The 18,344-nt window shown below is 37.5% G+C and overlaps 1 protein-coding gene across 1 annotated transcript in view; it reads right to left on the bottom strand.

Annotated features, from left to right (window-relative positions):
- Positions 1-18,344, bottom strand: part of LOC107582248 (stAR-related lipid transfer protein 13-like) — a 101,409-nt gene that overhangs the window by 42,282 nt on the left and 40,783 nt on the right. The window lies entirely within an intron of this gene.

Genomic DNA, 18,344 nt, shown 5'->3' with positions numbered 1-18,344 from the left:
TCGCCCTGAGGGGTTTCCCGATCACCAGGATATTCCCTCTTGCTGAGGCATCGAGCGGGAGGCATAGGTGGCATTACGAGAACCTTCCTGTGTAAATGCTGTCTCGGGCAGTGCTCCCCTCATCTTTGAGGGTTGTATTTGAACTTGCCTCTCCCGTTTGGCTGTGAGCAGATGCTTGGAAAACTCCAAATCCCCCCCCAAAAAAATCCAAATACTATGGTAAGTGCACACGTTAAGCTTTGTGCACTTTTCCACAAATCCACATAAGTGGTAAGTGTGCACGTTATGCTTTGCCCACATTTCTAAAATCCTGTATGGTAAGGGTTATGCGTTTCTCTGAGTTGGTTTAGACCCCGGTACCTTGGGCTCCACTCAACTAGTGTGTCTCTGTCGACACACTTTGGAAGCATCGCTCCCCTTGTATTGAGGGTTATTGTGAGTATGGTGTTTTCTTTCGAGCATTAATCCTCTCTGAGGAGTTGGATTCCTCGCTCCATGGGCTGTCCTCGTGGTAGTATTGAGCAGTGCTCCCCTTTATCAGAGGGTTACCTGGAATGAGCAGCGTTATTCCTCTGAATTCGGAGTTCTCCTCTCACATGAGAAGTTTGAGTTCTCTGTTTTTCCAGAGCACCTGGAACCAGCAGCATCAGGCGATTTAGGCCCTTCCTCTACCTCCCTGATGCGCTGAGTGTTTGGCTAGCTTGCAGTATCCACCAGCTACATATTTACTGCTAGCCACTCCAGCATTATAGCCGTAGACATAGTGTTTTTTTTTTTTTAAATGCTCTTCTATCTATGGGTTGCTCTTTCAGGGTGCCATGAGAACCCCTAGAACGGTATTTCTGGAATCCACATAGCTGGTAAGTGTGCACGTTATGCTTTGCCCACTTTTCTAAAAATCCTGTATGGTAAGAGCTACGCGCAAGACTTCGTGCTCTTTTTGAGTGGTTTAAAACCCCGGTTCTGCCTTGGGCACCACTCCCCCTATGTATCCTCTGGATACCTACTTAGCAGGGTATTGCTACTAAGGATCTGTTGAGACAGTTCCTTCACCACAAGACAAACGTGCGGTAGCCCCTGTGTGACAGACCAAGACTAGTATGATTCTAGGCTCTTGGTCGTATTCCCTTAAAGGAATCTGTTTCTGATTCCAAGCCTTGAGCTCTACCCCGGGCCCAGGAGTCTGGCCCTACCAGGTAAGTTTTTTGGGGTATGTAGCCTAGGCCTTTGGCCGTAGGGAATAACGTCACTGACAGCCGTCTAACGTCCCAGGGGCAACTCCCATAGCAATATGGTAGAGTTGGTTCTTAGTGCTCGCCATGGTTCTGGCTTGCACTCCCCTCAGCATGGCGGCGTGGGTATACCGTTCCCCATAGCGACCCCTAGAGGACGCAGTTCGAAGTTCCCATGAAAGGGAACGTCTCAGGTTACTTATGTAACCATGGTTCCCTGAATAGGGAACGAGACACTGCGTCCTCTAGATTTCTTGCCATGCTGCGGACGCAAGCTTCAGACGAAGAAGTGAATGATGTGTGCTCCCGGCGCCTATTTATACTATAGTCGCACCGGTAGTGACGTCATGGTTGTCGCCGGCCAACGAGTTGGTGTTTTTTCAATGTATGCTTCAGACATGCGTCACGACGAGGCCTTCCCCATAGCGACCCCTAGAGAATGCAGCGTCTCGTTCCCTACTCAGGGAACTATGGTTACATAAGTAACCTGAGACGCTTTCTAGTAACCCTTCAGACCTTGATTAGCTTGTTCAGGTGTGTTTGATTAGGGTTGAAGCAAAACTCTGCAGGGCTGCGGCTCTCCAGGACTGACGTTCGCCACCCCTGGTCTAGTAGCTGGGACAAATTCTTTATGTTTACAGACGTGACGTAATGACGCAACAGCATGCTCGAATTTCCCGCGAAAACCTACCCGTACCACTCAAATTAGGAAACATTATTATAAGCTAACCGTTGTGAATTGGGCTAAAGTAAGGCGATAGTTTTGAACACTGGCTGGTTATGTACTTACTCAAATATTGATTTCGGAACATTTTAACCAAAAAAAGTTACGGACTGCAGCTTTAACGCTCTATTAAATTAAAGTGCTTTGTCATGTTGGTGGTGACACCTCTCTTGCAACATGTTTAGCTATCACAGATATTATACATAGCTTTTTTGGCTTCTGATCGTAAATGTAGCCAAACTTTGGAGCGCTTAGATTAGCAAGCAAAGTCCTGGCAGATCGCTAGGTCCTCACAGATGAAGGGGAAAAAAACCGCATAGGAATCGATAGGCGGAATCGAAATTTTAATTTTAAAATCGATTTTCGATTCCCAATCCTAATCATGAGTCACTGAAAACTGGAGTAATGATGCTGAAAATTCAGCTTTTCCATCACAGGAATAATTTACATTTTAAAATATATTACAAATTGTAATAATATTTCACAATATTGCTGTTTTCACTGTATTTATTATCAAATAAACGCAGCTTTGCTGAGCATAGAAGACTTCTTTCAAAAACATTTAAGAATCTTATTGACCCCAAACTTTTGAATGTTACTGTATAGCCAGTCATTTTCAATTTGTCCAAAGCTTTAAACAATAAATTTTGTTTTGAAGGACAAAACTAAAAGGTGGAGCTCTATCTGCCAGAATATCCTTTATGATTGAACTTTTAATAGAGGCTCAAGTCAGACTGAAATATACCCCTCTTGGGAGCCACACTGAACTCTCCACTGTCATGCCTCAAAGAGCTCCTCATTGTTTGGCATGTGTATAAACAGTCAGGCCAGAGCGTGCACATGACTGCCACCTACATAGCACATCACATCTCTGAAATACATATATGGAAATGAACGTGATAAGCATGCCAACAATGCCTCAACATTTCATCACCATCCCCTTGGCAGCCCGCCCGATCATGTGCCCAAATAAACAAAGAATCTTGAACAAGACAAATATACAAGCTGTTAAAGATTTCAATCTAATAACAGCAGAGTCTTAATTACTGTCCAATAAAACAAACAGATGGTCCACCATAAAGCACCACAAGAGAAAAATAAAGCTCCAATATGAAAAGTGATTACTAGTGTTTTCCACTAAGGCACCACGTTGCATTGACTGACATCTAGTGGTCAAACATTGTCAAAAGTGGTCATTTTGAATACATCACCAAAAGTTTAGAAGTCTATAAAAGTCAATAGCAGTTTCTAAAAATGTTCAGCACATCTGCCATTCAATTTATACGTAAACAAACGCACAGAAATAAAATGCTGAAAGTAGACTAGTGGAAGACAGATTATGCAGAACTCCCCATTCAATATGCATCTATCTATGTGTGTGTGTATGTATATATATATATATATACAGTATATATATAGGCTATATACATGCATACACATACATCTATGTTGTCACATTCTACTGAAGCACGTTGATAAATGTGTTCTGTGTTATATAGAATGTGACAACATAGATGTGTGTGTGTATAGCCTATATAACCACGTTGTTAAATGTGTTTCAAATTATATTAAAAACGTAAAAAGTGCCATATTATCTAGCTAAAACAATGGTTTGATGTGCTGGTACCTTTAACATTTTGTTCCATTAATTATTTGTCTTGAAATAGTTTTATCTTTTAAATTTTGCTGAAAAACCTACAATACACTGAAAAATATGTGGAGTTTTGGGGAATTAATACATTTCACAAATAATTGTAGTAGACAGACTTAAATATTAGGCTACTTCCTTGTAAAAATAAATAAATAAATAAAATGTACACCAATAATCAACAACTTCAAAACATTTACATTAGTAAAAAAGTGTGACAAGCCCAAGTCTTTCTTACTGTATTATACCAAACCCCTAACGATAATGCAACAGCAAATGTTAAGCCACTTAAAACTTCAACAGCGATGCTCAACAATCTCAAGACCATAAATAAATGCAAACTTTTCGTCCTCACGGTGAGCACGTCATCATATCGCTGTCATTCCACGCATACGCTGCAATACAGAGCGCGTGAACTTCACTTCAGTGTCACTAACCTGCAAGTCGTCTCTCTCTGACGCTTTTCCACAATAAATCCCAAGCTTTGGACGTGGATTCTCTGAGCTGCTCGCTGAACGATCGTCTGAGTGTCAGTGTGAGAGACTTTCGTTTCGCTGTCATCGTCAATCCGCGCTCATAATAATCAATCAGTGGCTCGCGCGCAAACTCCCGTTATTTCTCAAAGATAGCGAGCCTCCTCGTCCACTTCTTCACCTGCCCCACAGCCACAGACCGCAACGGGGAACTTTTCCGAAAAATACATGCATATTAAAAATAATAATGTGCTAATAATGTCCTAAATAATCCAGTTTAGGACATGCGTTGGTAAAAGACACGCGCAGCCGCCGTCTGGAGCCGCCGTGTGTTTCAGAGCAGATGTGGGTTTGTTTGAAGTCTCTCTCTCTCTCTCTCTCTCCACTCTCTCTCTCTCATCACTCTCATCACTCTCACTACTGGAGGACTTCATTTCAAGCCTCACCAAAGATCTCAACTCACGCACTCCATATTAATTCCTCATGCTGTTTAATGTTTAAATAAAGAAATAAATCATGCATTTGCTGTGTTCAAAAATATTCGTAAATATATAATATTAAAAATCCTTAAAAATAATAAAAATGTGTGTGTGTGTATATATATATATATATATATATATATATATATGTATTTATTTATAAATGTGGAAATGTAAATTTTAAATATAAATATATCAACAAATATGCATTTGTGAACATTTTGTATTTAAATTTTAAAATACTAATAAATACAGAAAAAAATTCAAACAATAAGAATATACTATATGCCTTTCTCAAAGCAAAAGGTACAAAACTTCACTCATACTCTAATCTGGAGAATATAATATAATATATAAAGTAAATGAAAGTGTGGGATAAAAAGGTATATAGAGAAAAATGGTCATGCTGAGGAAGGATAGACATACCAGCAACACTGACGGCTCATTTAATTATGGGCCTCTATGGTTTCCATTTTGCACTCAGCATGGCATTATCATCATAACAGAGAGGAGATTGCTTTTTGTGACAGGTTTTCTGTCTGTAATGTCAAAAGTTGAAAAAGTAGCGGGTCTAATGGAGAAATTAATACTTTCATATAAACGACTACTGCATGCAGCGAAACTTGTAACAAATTAGTATCAGAGTATTCAACCTGGATCCAGGATTTGGTATTAAAAGAAAGAGGTTTAGCGTTGCTTTAACATAAAGCAGTGCAGATTCTGTTGTCTGAGATCAGAGAGAACAGAGTTAAGCAGCCATTCGTGTGTCTAGTTAGGGAACAGGTATGAGTGTGGCCTTTGTCAAGGTAAGTGTTAATGCACCTGAGCTTTATTCACTAATGGAGTCATCTGATAGGAAAAACCTCCCAGGAGAACATGAGGGTCATCTGCTGTGCCTCAGCTTATGTGTCAAAGGTCAAAGGTTAGGGCCAAACATTTCCCCTCTTGCAGGATTTGCAATGGAATGCCTGGCTTGTCGATACGACCGTCTGACCAATTAAAGAAAAGACTAGGAATTGTAGGAGGTTGACTGATATTACATTTTGGAAAAAGCCAATGTATTGTGTGCATGTGTCTATATACTGTATATATATATATATATTTATTTATTTATAGTTAGTTAGTTAGTTTTAAGTTATAGTTATATATATTTATTTTAATCAGTGAATTGATTCTACTATTGGCCGATTAATGATAAAATTGCCTTTTTTTGCACTTTAAAAATAATTATTATTTATTTATAAATTATTTTATACTATATAGAGTTCTAAAAGATGAAAAAAAAAAACTTTTTTTTTTTTTTAGATAGACCTCTATTAAAATACACAAATACAGAAGAGCGCTTTTTAACTAACCTCAATATCTAGCCTCAAGAGGTTTAAAAAGTCTCAAGTAAAAAAAAATGAAGACCACATAAATGATGACCTACAGCTTTCTATTCTCATATTCATTTGTCTAACACACAGACTGCTGGACGTTTAATACTGCAAAGTCAGGTCGTGGCTGTCCACCTCAGCAACTGTCTCACTCCATCACTGCTCCAGCTGGCTGTTCTGAGCCCTTGATCTGCTGTCTGTCAGCAGCTGATCTCTTCGAGAGACCCATCACTTTAAACTTCAGCACAGGCTTTCCATTATAAAACCAGCCCATGGAGCAAAATACCAAACCAGCGGTCAGCACAACCTTGATGACTCTCGGCCTCACTGTAAAAAGAGTTGATATTGAACGTGTCATCTGCTGTCACGTTGCATTTCAAGCAGTCTACAATGAAATAACCAGAAAGTATTAAATCATAACTTATACTATATACAACTTAATACGTTCATAACCGTTCCAAATGTCTCATTAAATAAACTGATCTTAGAGATTAAACCAAAATGGATATTGTGAAAGAAATGAGCCAGCCCAGATGTGGATCTACAAGTACTTATAAGAAGTAACTGAATAATTAGTTTCACAGAATTACAGCGCAAACCCTCAACATTTGCCAGGGAGAATATGAATGTCATACAGATGGTTGTACTCGAGCATCAAGAAAACTCAATGGAATTCTGCCAGGCAGCACATTTGCACAGTAGCCAAGCTGGTGTCTCTGCATTCTCACCAGTGTCAAAATACGCAATTGAAACCACATGGACCTTCAAATGCCGAAATTCCTCGTTTAAAAATATTTGAGCCTATTTAACGCAAGCCTTTAGTTGCTGTCTGGTCCTGCACTCAGTAATGGGGTCAAGCGGGTCACTTTCCTGATCAAAGACTTTGACAGGACGCCCAGTGCTCATGGCTCTGTCAATTCTATTGCTGTGATGTTCTCTGCATCATTTGGGAAAAAAAATTGTTGATATCAAGGACATTATTATGGCTAGACTAGGAGGATACACAGGAAGAAGTGATGTAAAAGAGGAAGTGACTGTTAGAATGTGAATGGGTGTCCACACAAACCCAATGGGGTTGCTTGTTTTAGCAAGACCCCATGAAGCTCTTATCTTCTCTCCAAAAAGACCCTTTAGGCTGCATATTTAAATACAACGCACTTTGCTGTTCCTCTTTAAGGTGCAAACTAGCTGAGAAGTTTATCTGAAAGGCTTGAGCACAATTAATCATCACTAATGCTTGTGTTGGTTCCCACACATATAAATAAAAAACGTATTCACTGCAAGCGGTTTGATTTAATCTATGCTATGAATTATACATGTGATCTTCTCTTGCACCTCTTGTTTGTTTGGCTACGAGCCCAGAGACTTGAGCTCCAGACTGACCACTGAACTGGAATGAGAAAAGGCCCAGATGTTGAGAAGCTGGGCTCCGACTGGCCCCCTCACTTGGCCGTGAGGTCCCAGACCAGGCTCCAGGAATCCTCCGGGGGGATCACGCTTCCCAGCCTAATGCATTCAAGGCGTGGAATTCTCCCCCAACCACCTTTTTGCTCCCACACATGGGCCCATCTTATGCATGCACTATAAATTTCCTGAGCAAATATTCCCAAGCCAGGGTTGCAGTTTTCCAGGGAAAATCGCAAACGTAATGTATATCTGCTTTTAGATTAGGAGCTTGAGGGGGAGGAAGGGCCTTAAAGCAGTAGTTCCCTGACTGCATGTGATTCATTGTGTAAAACATCATTTTTTTGCAATGCAATGCATTCAACCATGACGTCTAAACTAACTGCCACAATAATTTTTGCTAGTAACTTGTGACTGAACAAACAGAAGAATTGAACAGAATGAGCAAACAAACAAGTGAATTAATGAATGAATCAATGAGTAGTAAAAGAATAAACATCTACTACCATGTGACTGAACAGAACGAACAAACAAATGAACAAAGAGAAACAACTGGATGAACAAAAAACAACGGAATCAATCAATGAACAGTAACAGAATCAACAGCCACTATAAAACTTGTTAACCATTTGTGACTGAATGAAAAGACTTAATGAACTGAATCAACGACTAGTAACAGAATCAACAGCCACTAATATATTTGCTAGCCACTTGTTCCTGACTGAACAGAATGAATAAACTGAATGAACAAACAAACTACTGAATCACAGTGGAATCAATGAATCAATAAATAGTAACAGTTAAGTCTTTACAATATTTTCTGGTCACTTGTGACTGAAAGAACAAACTTAATGAACTGACGAAACAAACAAACAAACAAAAAACTGGGTCAATTAATGAACAGGCAGTTAAATGAATGAAACAATAAAATCAACAGCTACTATAATATTTATTAACTTGTGACTGAACAAGAATAAATGAACAAAAAAACCAAACAAGTGTATCAATGAATGGATCAATAGTTACAGAATCAACAATATTTGTTAGTAACTTGTTGCTGAACCAACAGAATGAATGAACAAACAACTCAGTCAACGAATGAATCAATGAACAGTAATAGAATCAACAGTCTCTATAACATTTGCTAGTCAATTATGACTGAAGGAACAATTAATGAACCAAACAAACAACTGAATCAACGCATGAAGAAACAACCAAATTAATGAATAGTAACAGAATCAACAGCAACTGTATTTTTAAGCCACTAGTGATCATTTTGTGAACAGAGCATGATCTAGCACTTAGCATAGAAAACTAACACACATAAGAGTTACACACACACACACACACACACACACACACACACACAACACACCAAACACATACAGACATCATGAAGAGGCCAGAGGGGGTCTGTGAATGCTATTGTTTCACTGTTTCAAACTGCAGTATGACAAAGCATGTAATGTCAAGTCAGAATCTGTTAGGACTCAAACAACCATGGGAAAACATTTACAGTCACACACACCACCTGGCTTCTATTAGCAGAGAGGGGATTATAACACAACACACAAGAGATACACACAAACAGACACACACACACACACACACACACACACACACACACCACACACACCAAACACATACAGACATCATGAAGAGGCCAGAGGGGGTCTGTGAATGCTATTGTTTCACTGTTTCAAACTGCAGTATGACAAAGCATGTAATGTCAAGTCAGAATCTGTTAGGACTCAAACAACCATGGGAAAACATTTACAGTCACACACACCACCTGGCTTCTATTAGCAGAGAGGGGATTATAACACACAGACACACACACACACACACACACACACTGTGCCCTCTTTTGCATGTACGCAGACTGTGATTTGTGCACTGGAACACACTGTTTGTGCAAATTTCCATTTCAATGGAAATGACTCAAGCTGCCTACATTGGTAAGTGCTTACAATCTGATTTCAGTCAACATTTGATTTGATTCGAATCAAACAATTCCAATGACATTTGTACAGCCCAAATCAATACAAAATAAAACAACAAACAAGCAAAGAAACAAGCAAATCAAATGTTCTTCTCATATCATTCTCTTTGCAGCAGACTAAATACAATTGAGAAGGTAAAGCAAAGTGGGAAATTAATTGTTGATTAGATTTAAACTCAAGACTAGATTCTATTAAATCCAATTTGGTGTAAATTTGTCAAAAAGAAAAAAACTATGCCAGATTTTATGACTAGCAAAACACAATAGGCAGGCAAATCTCCTAAATATTAGCAAGCTGTAAGACTCCAGGCGAAATGCTAAATAACCTGAGGAGCTCAACTGAGAGTAGAAGTCTGTTTATTCTCTCATGTCTGTAGCCTGTTTGATTGCCTGGCCAAATTGTTTAATAAGCACCTAACCACAAGAAAGCCCCACTATCCCGCAGGGACACCACGGTCTCACATTACTGTACAAGCACAAGCCTTAGGAGAGGAAGAGGTGGTTAGATAATGCTGCTTTACAATTTGGCCTTCAGAATATTACATTAAAGAAAGTTGCAACCCAAAATAGTGCCAAAATTGTTTTAAGTACAAAAAGTAACCCAAAATGGCATTAAAAACAAACACTGCAATATATTAAAACTAATCCAAAAAGGCCAAAGTGTCTGGAATGAAAAAGTATGAATTTCAGGGATTTCATTGCTAAACTACAGGACAGTGTGGTCACAGTTTGCAAATAATGCTCAAATACTGTACAAATGCAACATGTATATTACAGTTCAAAAGTTTGGAATTCCTATGAAATTCCTATTAAAGACATTTACAATGTTACAAAATATTTCTATTTCATTAAATGCTGTTATTCAAACTTTGTTCATCAAAGAATCCTGAGAAAAGACACTACAGTATATCATGGTTTCCAACCATCATTAGGCTTAGTATCTGTTTTCAACATTCATAATAATAAAAGTTTTAATAAAAGCATCAAATCAGCATATTAGAATGGTTTCTGAAGGATCATGTGACACAGAAGACTTGAAAAATCAGCTTTGCCATTACAGAAATAAATCACATTTTACAATATATTAAAATAGAATACAGATATTTTATTTAGAATTGTAATGATATTTTACAATATTACTGTTTTTACTGTATTTCTGATCAAATAAATTCAGCCTTGGTGAGAATAAGAATCTTCTTTCAAAAACATCTTACTGATCCGAAACCTTTTAATGGCGTGTATGCAAATCAACACACATTTTACTGTTATGGAAATATTGCTTCCGTTCTTGGATTATTACACTGCATATCCTGCTTTGGCAATTCCTCACCGTATTGAAGGCAGGTTTTTAACTCAAAACACACACAGTTTCATCAGCCTTGTGATCAGTTTGATACCTCCTTTACTTAATTTTAACTTACAAAAAAAAACAATATGTTCCAGTTGCTTTGATTGTTCTTGGGCATTTATATATCCTGGGATTTGCAGAGCACTGCATGTAATTGGTGGGGATTGCAGAGGTGACAAGTCTTGCACAATGGGGCCTGATCCAAATTAGTGGCCGTTCAGTCCCTCTACGACATCTCCTACTGAGAGAAAATCACACTCTACCAAGCATGAGTTAATCAAATTATAGGGGAATTATTGAGAAAGATTCCTTACCGCAAGAACCGGTGATAGTGCAGTAAGAAATTGAAATGTTACATTATGAAAATTGCTTTTTAAACACAAAAGCATGGCTGTAGGTACCCAAATAATCCATCAATCCTTACACAAAAACAATCACAGGATTTATAAACCTATAAACGAAATTGAGACCAAAAAGCAATTCCAGCATTACAGAATTCCAAAGTGCCAGTGCCAACAATGGAAGTCCACAGGAAGCCACAAGCCATTTTCCGTCTTTCCATATGGGGAATATTTCATGCTCTCCCAGTGGCAGCGGCTCTCTTTACAGCGCAGCCTGCCAGGCCGCATGACGACCTGCCTGTAAATTTAACTCATGATGTCATTGATTTGGCCCATGCATGAACAGAGGGAGGCTAAAAAGATCACATAATAACATAATCGCATGAACCAATCCTCATGTGAAGAGAAAAACTGTGCTTATTCATTTGACAGAGGTAAAAGCCTTCAAATGAAAAACTATTAATTAGTGGCACTTGCTAATACAAGCATCTTCTACAATAGCACATGCTTAAGTGTTTTTAAACTCTGGCATGTAAATAGTCCTACACTGGTTATGCTACAGACGTGAATAATACAACAAGTTGTGTGGCTTATTGAGGGGAGATGTGCTAGCAATTGGTCTAAAGGGAACAGTTCACCCAAAAATGAAAATTGTTATTTACACACCTTCACAACGTACCATACCTTTGGTTATTCTTCAAACACAAATTAAGATGTTTTAAACCCTTAAATGCATGAATGATTCGCCAATCATTATTACATATTCGGGTCTTTAGCGACCCGGACCTATATATCCAGCACGGATGGATGTCTAACTGCTGCAAAAGCAAAAAACTCTCTTGATATTTTAAGAACAATTACAGAAGAATAAAATAAAGCATATTTTGTTACCTTTTTGAAACTTAAAAGGGTTCAATTTGAGCAGATTATTTTTCCATCGCTGTCATCGTCAGAGTGCACTTCCACAGTACATTCAGCATCTGACTCATATTCACCATCTCAACCATATTCTCAAAACTATCGTTTTCAATGACTTCATATTCAATATCTTGATCACTGGCAGCTTATTCACCACATCCAGCATCAAATGACAGTGACATTTATATTTAATTGCGTATAGTAATTGCTCTCCAGTAAAGCCATTCAAACCACTTCAGTTTTTGCTGATAATATTAGTTTGTTTTATGCTTGCGGTAATTATGAGTGAAACATCACGTCATCATTGTGTATCAAACAAGCCATCTTGAGGAAAAAAGATACATTGCACATATTGAGTCATCAGATATGTAAATATAGTTGTGCAGGAAAAAATACGTACACATTTACATACCTCGGGTCTCTAGCGACCCTATACACTTTTTACAAAAAATTAATCAGAAAACTGGCATTCTTTTATATTTGACCATTTTTTTCTTGTTATATTGTTTATAATTAATAGATTAAGGAATACTAAGAAAGTTGATGCCTAACTTAAAAAAATGAAGGAGGGTAAGGGAAAAGAAAGGATGTCCCGGGTTGCTAAAGACCCGAGGTGTGCATTTAAGGGATAAAGAAACCTGAGAGGTTTCTGACCCTGCATTGAAAGTCAAAGTAACCAAAATTTAAATCCAAGTCTTTTGAAGAGTCACAATTGCTTTATATGATGAGCAGATATGATTTACCTTTCATTATAAATACCTTAATTTTTTTTTGTTTTAAATAAACCAAAGTCTTAAGGGTTTGGAATGACCTGAGAATTTTAATTTTTGGGTGAATTATACCTTTACAATGGTTGATTGTCAGACAATAAAACAGGAAGGATGCAAGTCATATACTATAAGGACCACAATATGATATGAAGGACCAGTATGCAGCCACCCAGGACACCTTAGCAATAGATTAGCAATGTCCTAACAACCATTCTGGGTTCACAGCCATTACAGGGTTCACACTAGCTGACCTTTTGGTTTTTTTAAAAAAAACATAAGAATTTTATAGAAATTGCACTTAAAAAGTCTAATTCCTATAGCTGAAGAAATATTTTTAAAAGAAAATTTTAGAAAAACTGAGAAAAATTAACTATATATAAATTCACTTTTCCATAACCTTTTTAAATTTTATTAATTTCCATTTCCAGTCCGGGAAACAAAACTTTTAAAATTCCCTGATGTTTCCAGGATTTCTAAGACCATAAGATCCCTGACCTTAGCAAAACAATGGTAACTACCCAAAATATCTTCGCATCTCCAAGGACCACTCACATTTTCCACAGAAAATTTAGAAGGTTTGTCCCACTTCAGTTGTAGTGACCAAATGGAGGTGCCACGGAAGATTTTTGGGTTACTGAAGCTAAAAAATTATTATTTTTTTTTTTACAATTTGTGAAGGACACTTAGCCTGTATGTTCCATCTTGTCTCTTTACTGCGCTTCCAGAGGTCTGTTCCCATTAGGAAATGGGAACAGAGAAGAAAAGCTAAACCTTCTGGCCATTACTCAGATAACCACATTACCTCTATGCCACCAAGAAGTATTAGTCTAATTCAAACAACATTCTAATCAAATAAAACTATTACTGTCAAAGGTATCTCAGCCATTGTACAGTGAAAATAATGATCTAACAGTATTTATTTGTTTTGCTTCTAGGTGTGATTGCAGCCAGCTACTCGTTTCATTTGACATGAGTATTTTTAAAGTTGTGCTGGAAACCAAGGTCATGATAATACCTTCTAGCACTGGGTTGTTTTTACAGTTCCACCCTAATTTCAAGCACAATAGTTTCCAACAGTGGAAGCGGTGTGCGAAAATATACACCCTACGATATAATATCATTTGTAAAAAGACCAACCAGTTTCCTTCAAGGACTTCATTCCCTTTCATCTCACAGTAAATCAGGCACAGCTCTCCTGGTTTCTGTCTTGAAAGGGCCTCAAGTACAGAGGGCTCTTTAGAGACAGACTGAGATAGGCCAGCCAGACAGGACTGCATGGTGTGCGGCCGCAGCTGTTAGGGGTCACCCTTGCTGGCCACTAAGAGCCAGCCACCCTGGACGAGAAAAAAAGAGCCAGTCTAGAAAGCAGCTGGCTAGAGAAAATATCCTCAAGATTCATCATGAACACATACAGGCAGTCTAGGAGGTTTATGTAATCACTGCTGACAGATTTAGAATACAGTAGAAAAGGAACAAGAAAGGAAGAGGAAAACAGTAAAGAAAAGGAAGGGGAAAAGAAGCAAAGGAAGAAGAAAAGGAAGTGGAAAAGAAGCAAAGGAAGAAGAAAAGGAAGTGGAAAAGGAAGAGTATGGGGGAAAAGAAAGGAAAAAATAAAAAAGGAAAGAAAAAAGAGGAAAATGAAGAAGAAAAAGAAAGCAAAGAAAAGGAAAGTTGAGGATTATATGGGACAGAGGGAGAGGAACAGGTGATTAATGTGCACTTATTCTTCTGGGCATATCCGGTCAATACAAATTGCATTAGCTAAATTAGCTTTGCGGGATCGATATTACCAATGAAGTTGGAAATGAAATTGATCATTATGATGTGATTGATGCAGGATAAAACTAAAACAGAAGCGAAAAATCAATGAGGCAAATAAACATAGCATACATCATATATAAAGAGGCCGTCTGATAATTCCCTTACAGTGACGGTTGAATTGATCATTTTTGTACAGGGTCATTCTATTCACTTTATTGCAATGGCTCCTATTGTGAGACATTTTGTTCTAGTAGAATCTGATTTGCACTCAGTTTAATATAACATAAATCTGGCTCTAAACTGCAGTGGTTTTTGTTTTTATCTGAAGAGGCAAAATTGCTTTACAGCTTTATCTAATCAACTGAGGACAAATTCAGTCTGGATGGATGGATGAACAAACAATAGAAAGAATGGGTCTCATTCACTAAGCATGCGTACACACAAATTTGTGCGTGAAACCAGCAAACGAATGCTTTCACGATCAAATCATGATTCACTAAATCTTTCGTACTAAAATGTATTCTAAATTTATGCAAAAATATAGGAACAAGTGAAAGCACACGTAAGCAAAAATCACGCTCGTATGAGGTGTTTCTCGGAGGTTATAGTACATTAAAGAATGATCATGTGACTTTTACGTACACCAGGTGACCTGTAAACGCGACAAATCTGTTTCCATTGCAGTTTTGCGAAACATTCCTTTTATTTGCCTGAAAAACCACCTCATGTGAGCGTAATTTATTTATTTATTTTTTGCGATATATGGGAGTTTTTGCTAAATTTACATGTTTCCATTGGGCATATTTTCAATTTGTGCAATTTGAAGGTTAATGAAAACACAGCTACTGAGACTCATCGACAGAATTAATGAATAAATGAATAAACAAACAAAAGAAAGAAAGAAAGAAAGAAAGATTGAATGATTGATGGAACAATAAAATGAACGACAGACAGACAGACAGACAGATAGACAGATAGACAGATAGACAGATAGATAGATAGATAGTCTACACATCTTTAGTGTGGTCATTTGGAGATCTTCCTCCTAAAGCTGATGTGAGAACAGAGTGTCCTGACTAGAAAATGAATGCTTTCAAACTCCATGAAGACTCTTTGTTTTCATTCAGTTGTTGAATGGCTTTGAGTTTTCCCTGTCAGAGCAGAAAAAGGACATTCTCTGAGAGAGGGAACTCCGTGTTCAGCACTGTCTGTCCAGGTTCGGGCTTCAGCACCAGTGGCCTCTGTTCTGGGTCGCCTTTTACTCTGCCTCTCGTCCATGTCTCTCTTTGTGAGACAGGAGGTCTGACAAGGTGATGTTTACCATAACAAAAAGACCATGCATTTTCTTAAAACAGCGCTGAATGGCGGAAAAAAGACAAACGGCCAATTCCAAAGTGTTAAAGCCGTTTCGTTGCACACCAGAAAACATGAACACAGTCTTGTCTCCTTACAAATAATTCCAGAGTGGGTTTGGTTTTTCGCAAACAAAAATGCATATGGGAAATTTTCCAGGATTGATCCCCACATAGCAAACGGTTGAAGGATTAGTGTATTCTATCTTCTACAACATAATTTCAAGCATGGAGAAGAGGGCAAACTATCTGTTTACATCTGAGGTCAGAGGGGTTGAGTATTTTTCCATATGTCTGGCTGTTGCTGTTTCTTAAACATGAGAAGTGAGGAATCTGCTGTTTAAGTCATGTCATCTCTGGTGATCCTCATACAGCATAAGACATGGATTATTAATTCACATCTGGTCATAAGACTGGCCTCTCAATCGATAACTGCCATGTCTAGACATGGATAAAAACAGTTTCTTTGAGTATAGCTATTAAACCCTTGAGAGGGGGAGGGCTTGGTGCTCAGGAGGAAGTGCAATTTATGTATAGTCAAGGAATCCAAAAAGTGAACTGGGTTCTTGAGTTCTTCACAGGGGTCTGGCGCTGGTCTGCATCAGAGCTAATGGCCTTTTACGAGGCGCAGGGATACTTCTGTTTATAGGACCCTGCCGGTGGGTGGGTCAGAGTGACCATTATAGACAGGAACTTGGTTATGTGGCCTCAAAGTTGTAATTCTTGGATCCAAATGCATTTGGAAACTGTTTCACTACACCTTCATATGTAAGTAAAAAAGTAAAGTAATTTTTTGTCAAAGTTTGCCAAAATAAACAAAACTTAAATGTTAGCTTAATAAAGCCTTGCCTGAAGTTAAAAGTTTCAATCTGTTGACCACAATAGAAGATATTTGGTAACCAAACAGTTGTTGGTATCCACGCACTTCATGGTATTTTTCTTCCATACTATGAAACTCAATGGCTTCCAGCAACTGTTTGATTACCTACATTCTTCAAAATATATATTTCTGTATTCAACAGAAGAAAGAAATTCATACAGGTTTGGAACAACTTAAGGGTGAGTAAATGATGATATTATATTCGTTTTTGGGTGAACTATCCCTTTATAGTTAGCAGTTCACAGTTCACACAAAACATTTATGATTTTCAGTGGAACTCAAATGAAGATGCTTTGAAAAATGTGTAAAAGAGTGCATTTTTTAAAAACTTTTTTTCACTTCTAAAATTCAAATGTTACTGATGTATTGTGTGTTACAAATGTGTTACAAATGTTTTGAAGCTGAAACATTCTTCAAAATAACATTTGTGTTCCAAAAGGTTGCCAAAGCAACATTACTAAAACTGAAGTGAAAAAGAAAATATAAAAAATCGAATTAAAAATATTATCAAAAACATAATAGTATTTCATAACAAGTCCACTTGTATAGAAAAGATACAAAAATAACTGGCTTAAGGTATGTGATGAGATGGACAGAGCTTGAATACTCTGAAGAAGTTACAATAAACGTCAAATAAAGTTCAAATATAAAAGTATTATAAGTATAATAAAATATACAATATTTAAGTATAATACATAAATGTAAAAGAAAAAATAAATAATAAAGTAAATGACTGAGGCATTTTGCTAAATGCTAGCAAGAGAATTTAAGTCTGGCTCCTAGTTAATAAACTTGAAAATATTGGAACAGGTGGCTCACATGGTGGTCCGCATCATGTGAACAGGACACCCAAACAGTGACTTAGCAACCTCTGTTTTTTGTCTTTCTCTCAATGCATCTCATCTATGTGGCTCATCTAAATCTATGTGGCTCATCTAAAGCTATTAATGCAATTTTGGTTTGCATTGTATCAACCAAATCAAATGGTACATAAAAGACAGGTTAGCTTTCCTCTTAAAGGTTACAAACATTTACTGAACAGAATTATATAGCCACCAAAACCTACTGTTGCTCATTGCTCCACGGCATGATCTTTAACCCTAATCAAAATGCACAGCACAGACCTTTAAATAACTGCATTTACAGTGATCTGAATGAAATAACATGTTTTAATTTTAGAAGTCATCATTAAATGCTCCAGTGCCTGTAAGCGAGGTCTGGACAGAGTCTTTCTGGAGACTGTCACTCTAACGAGGTGTGTAGTACATTATGGAGCCGGTCAGCCATCTGGCTCCGCAGCAGAGTGACTTCATACAGGCTCTATGTCCCTGCAGTAAAATACGAGAGGGGAAATACTACACCACATGTGCCCTTAAACCTGCACTTTTCTTTTATAGCATCATCATTGTTATAACTATTAAAATGGCTATCCAATTGAAGACACATGGTTAGTTGTTAGATTAAATAAAAGTGACAGTGACAGTGACATCCAGAGTGGACAGATCCATTTAAACAAAAGCTGAAAGATTCTAAAAAATGTAAAAAAATATATATATATATATTTAATATAAAAAATATTGTAAAATATGCAATACTATATTATATAATTGTATTTTTATTTATATATATATATATA

This window comes from Sinocyclocheilus grahami, unplaced genomic scaffold (genome assembly GCF_001515645.1).
Source record: "Sinocyclocheilus grahami isolate Dianchi unplaced genomic scaffold, SAMN03320097.WGS_v1.1 scaffold42.1, whole genome shotgun sequence".
Lineage (NCBI taxonomy): Eukaryota > Metazoa > Chordata > Actinopteri > Cypriniformes > Cyprinidae > Sinocyclocheilus > Sinocyclocheilus grahami.
Note: the sequence above shows the minus strand (reverse complement) of the source record. Positions and strands in the feature narration are given on the sequence as shown.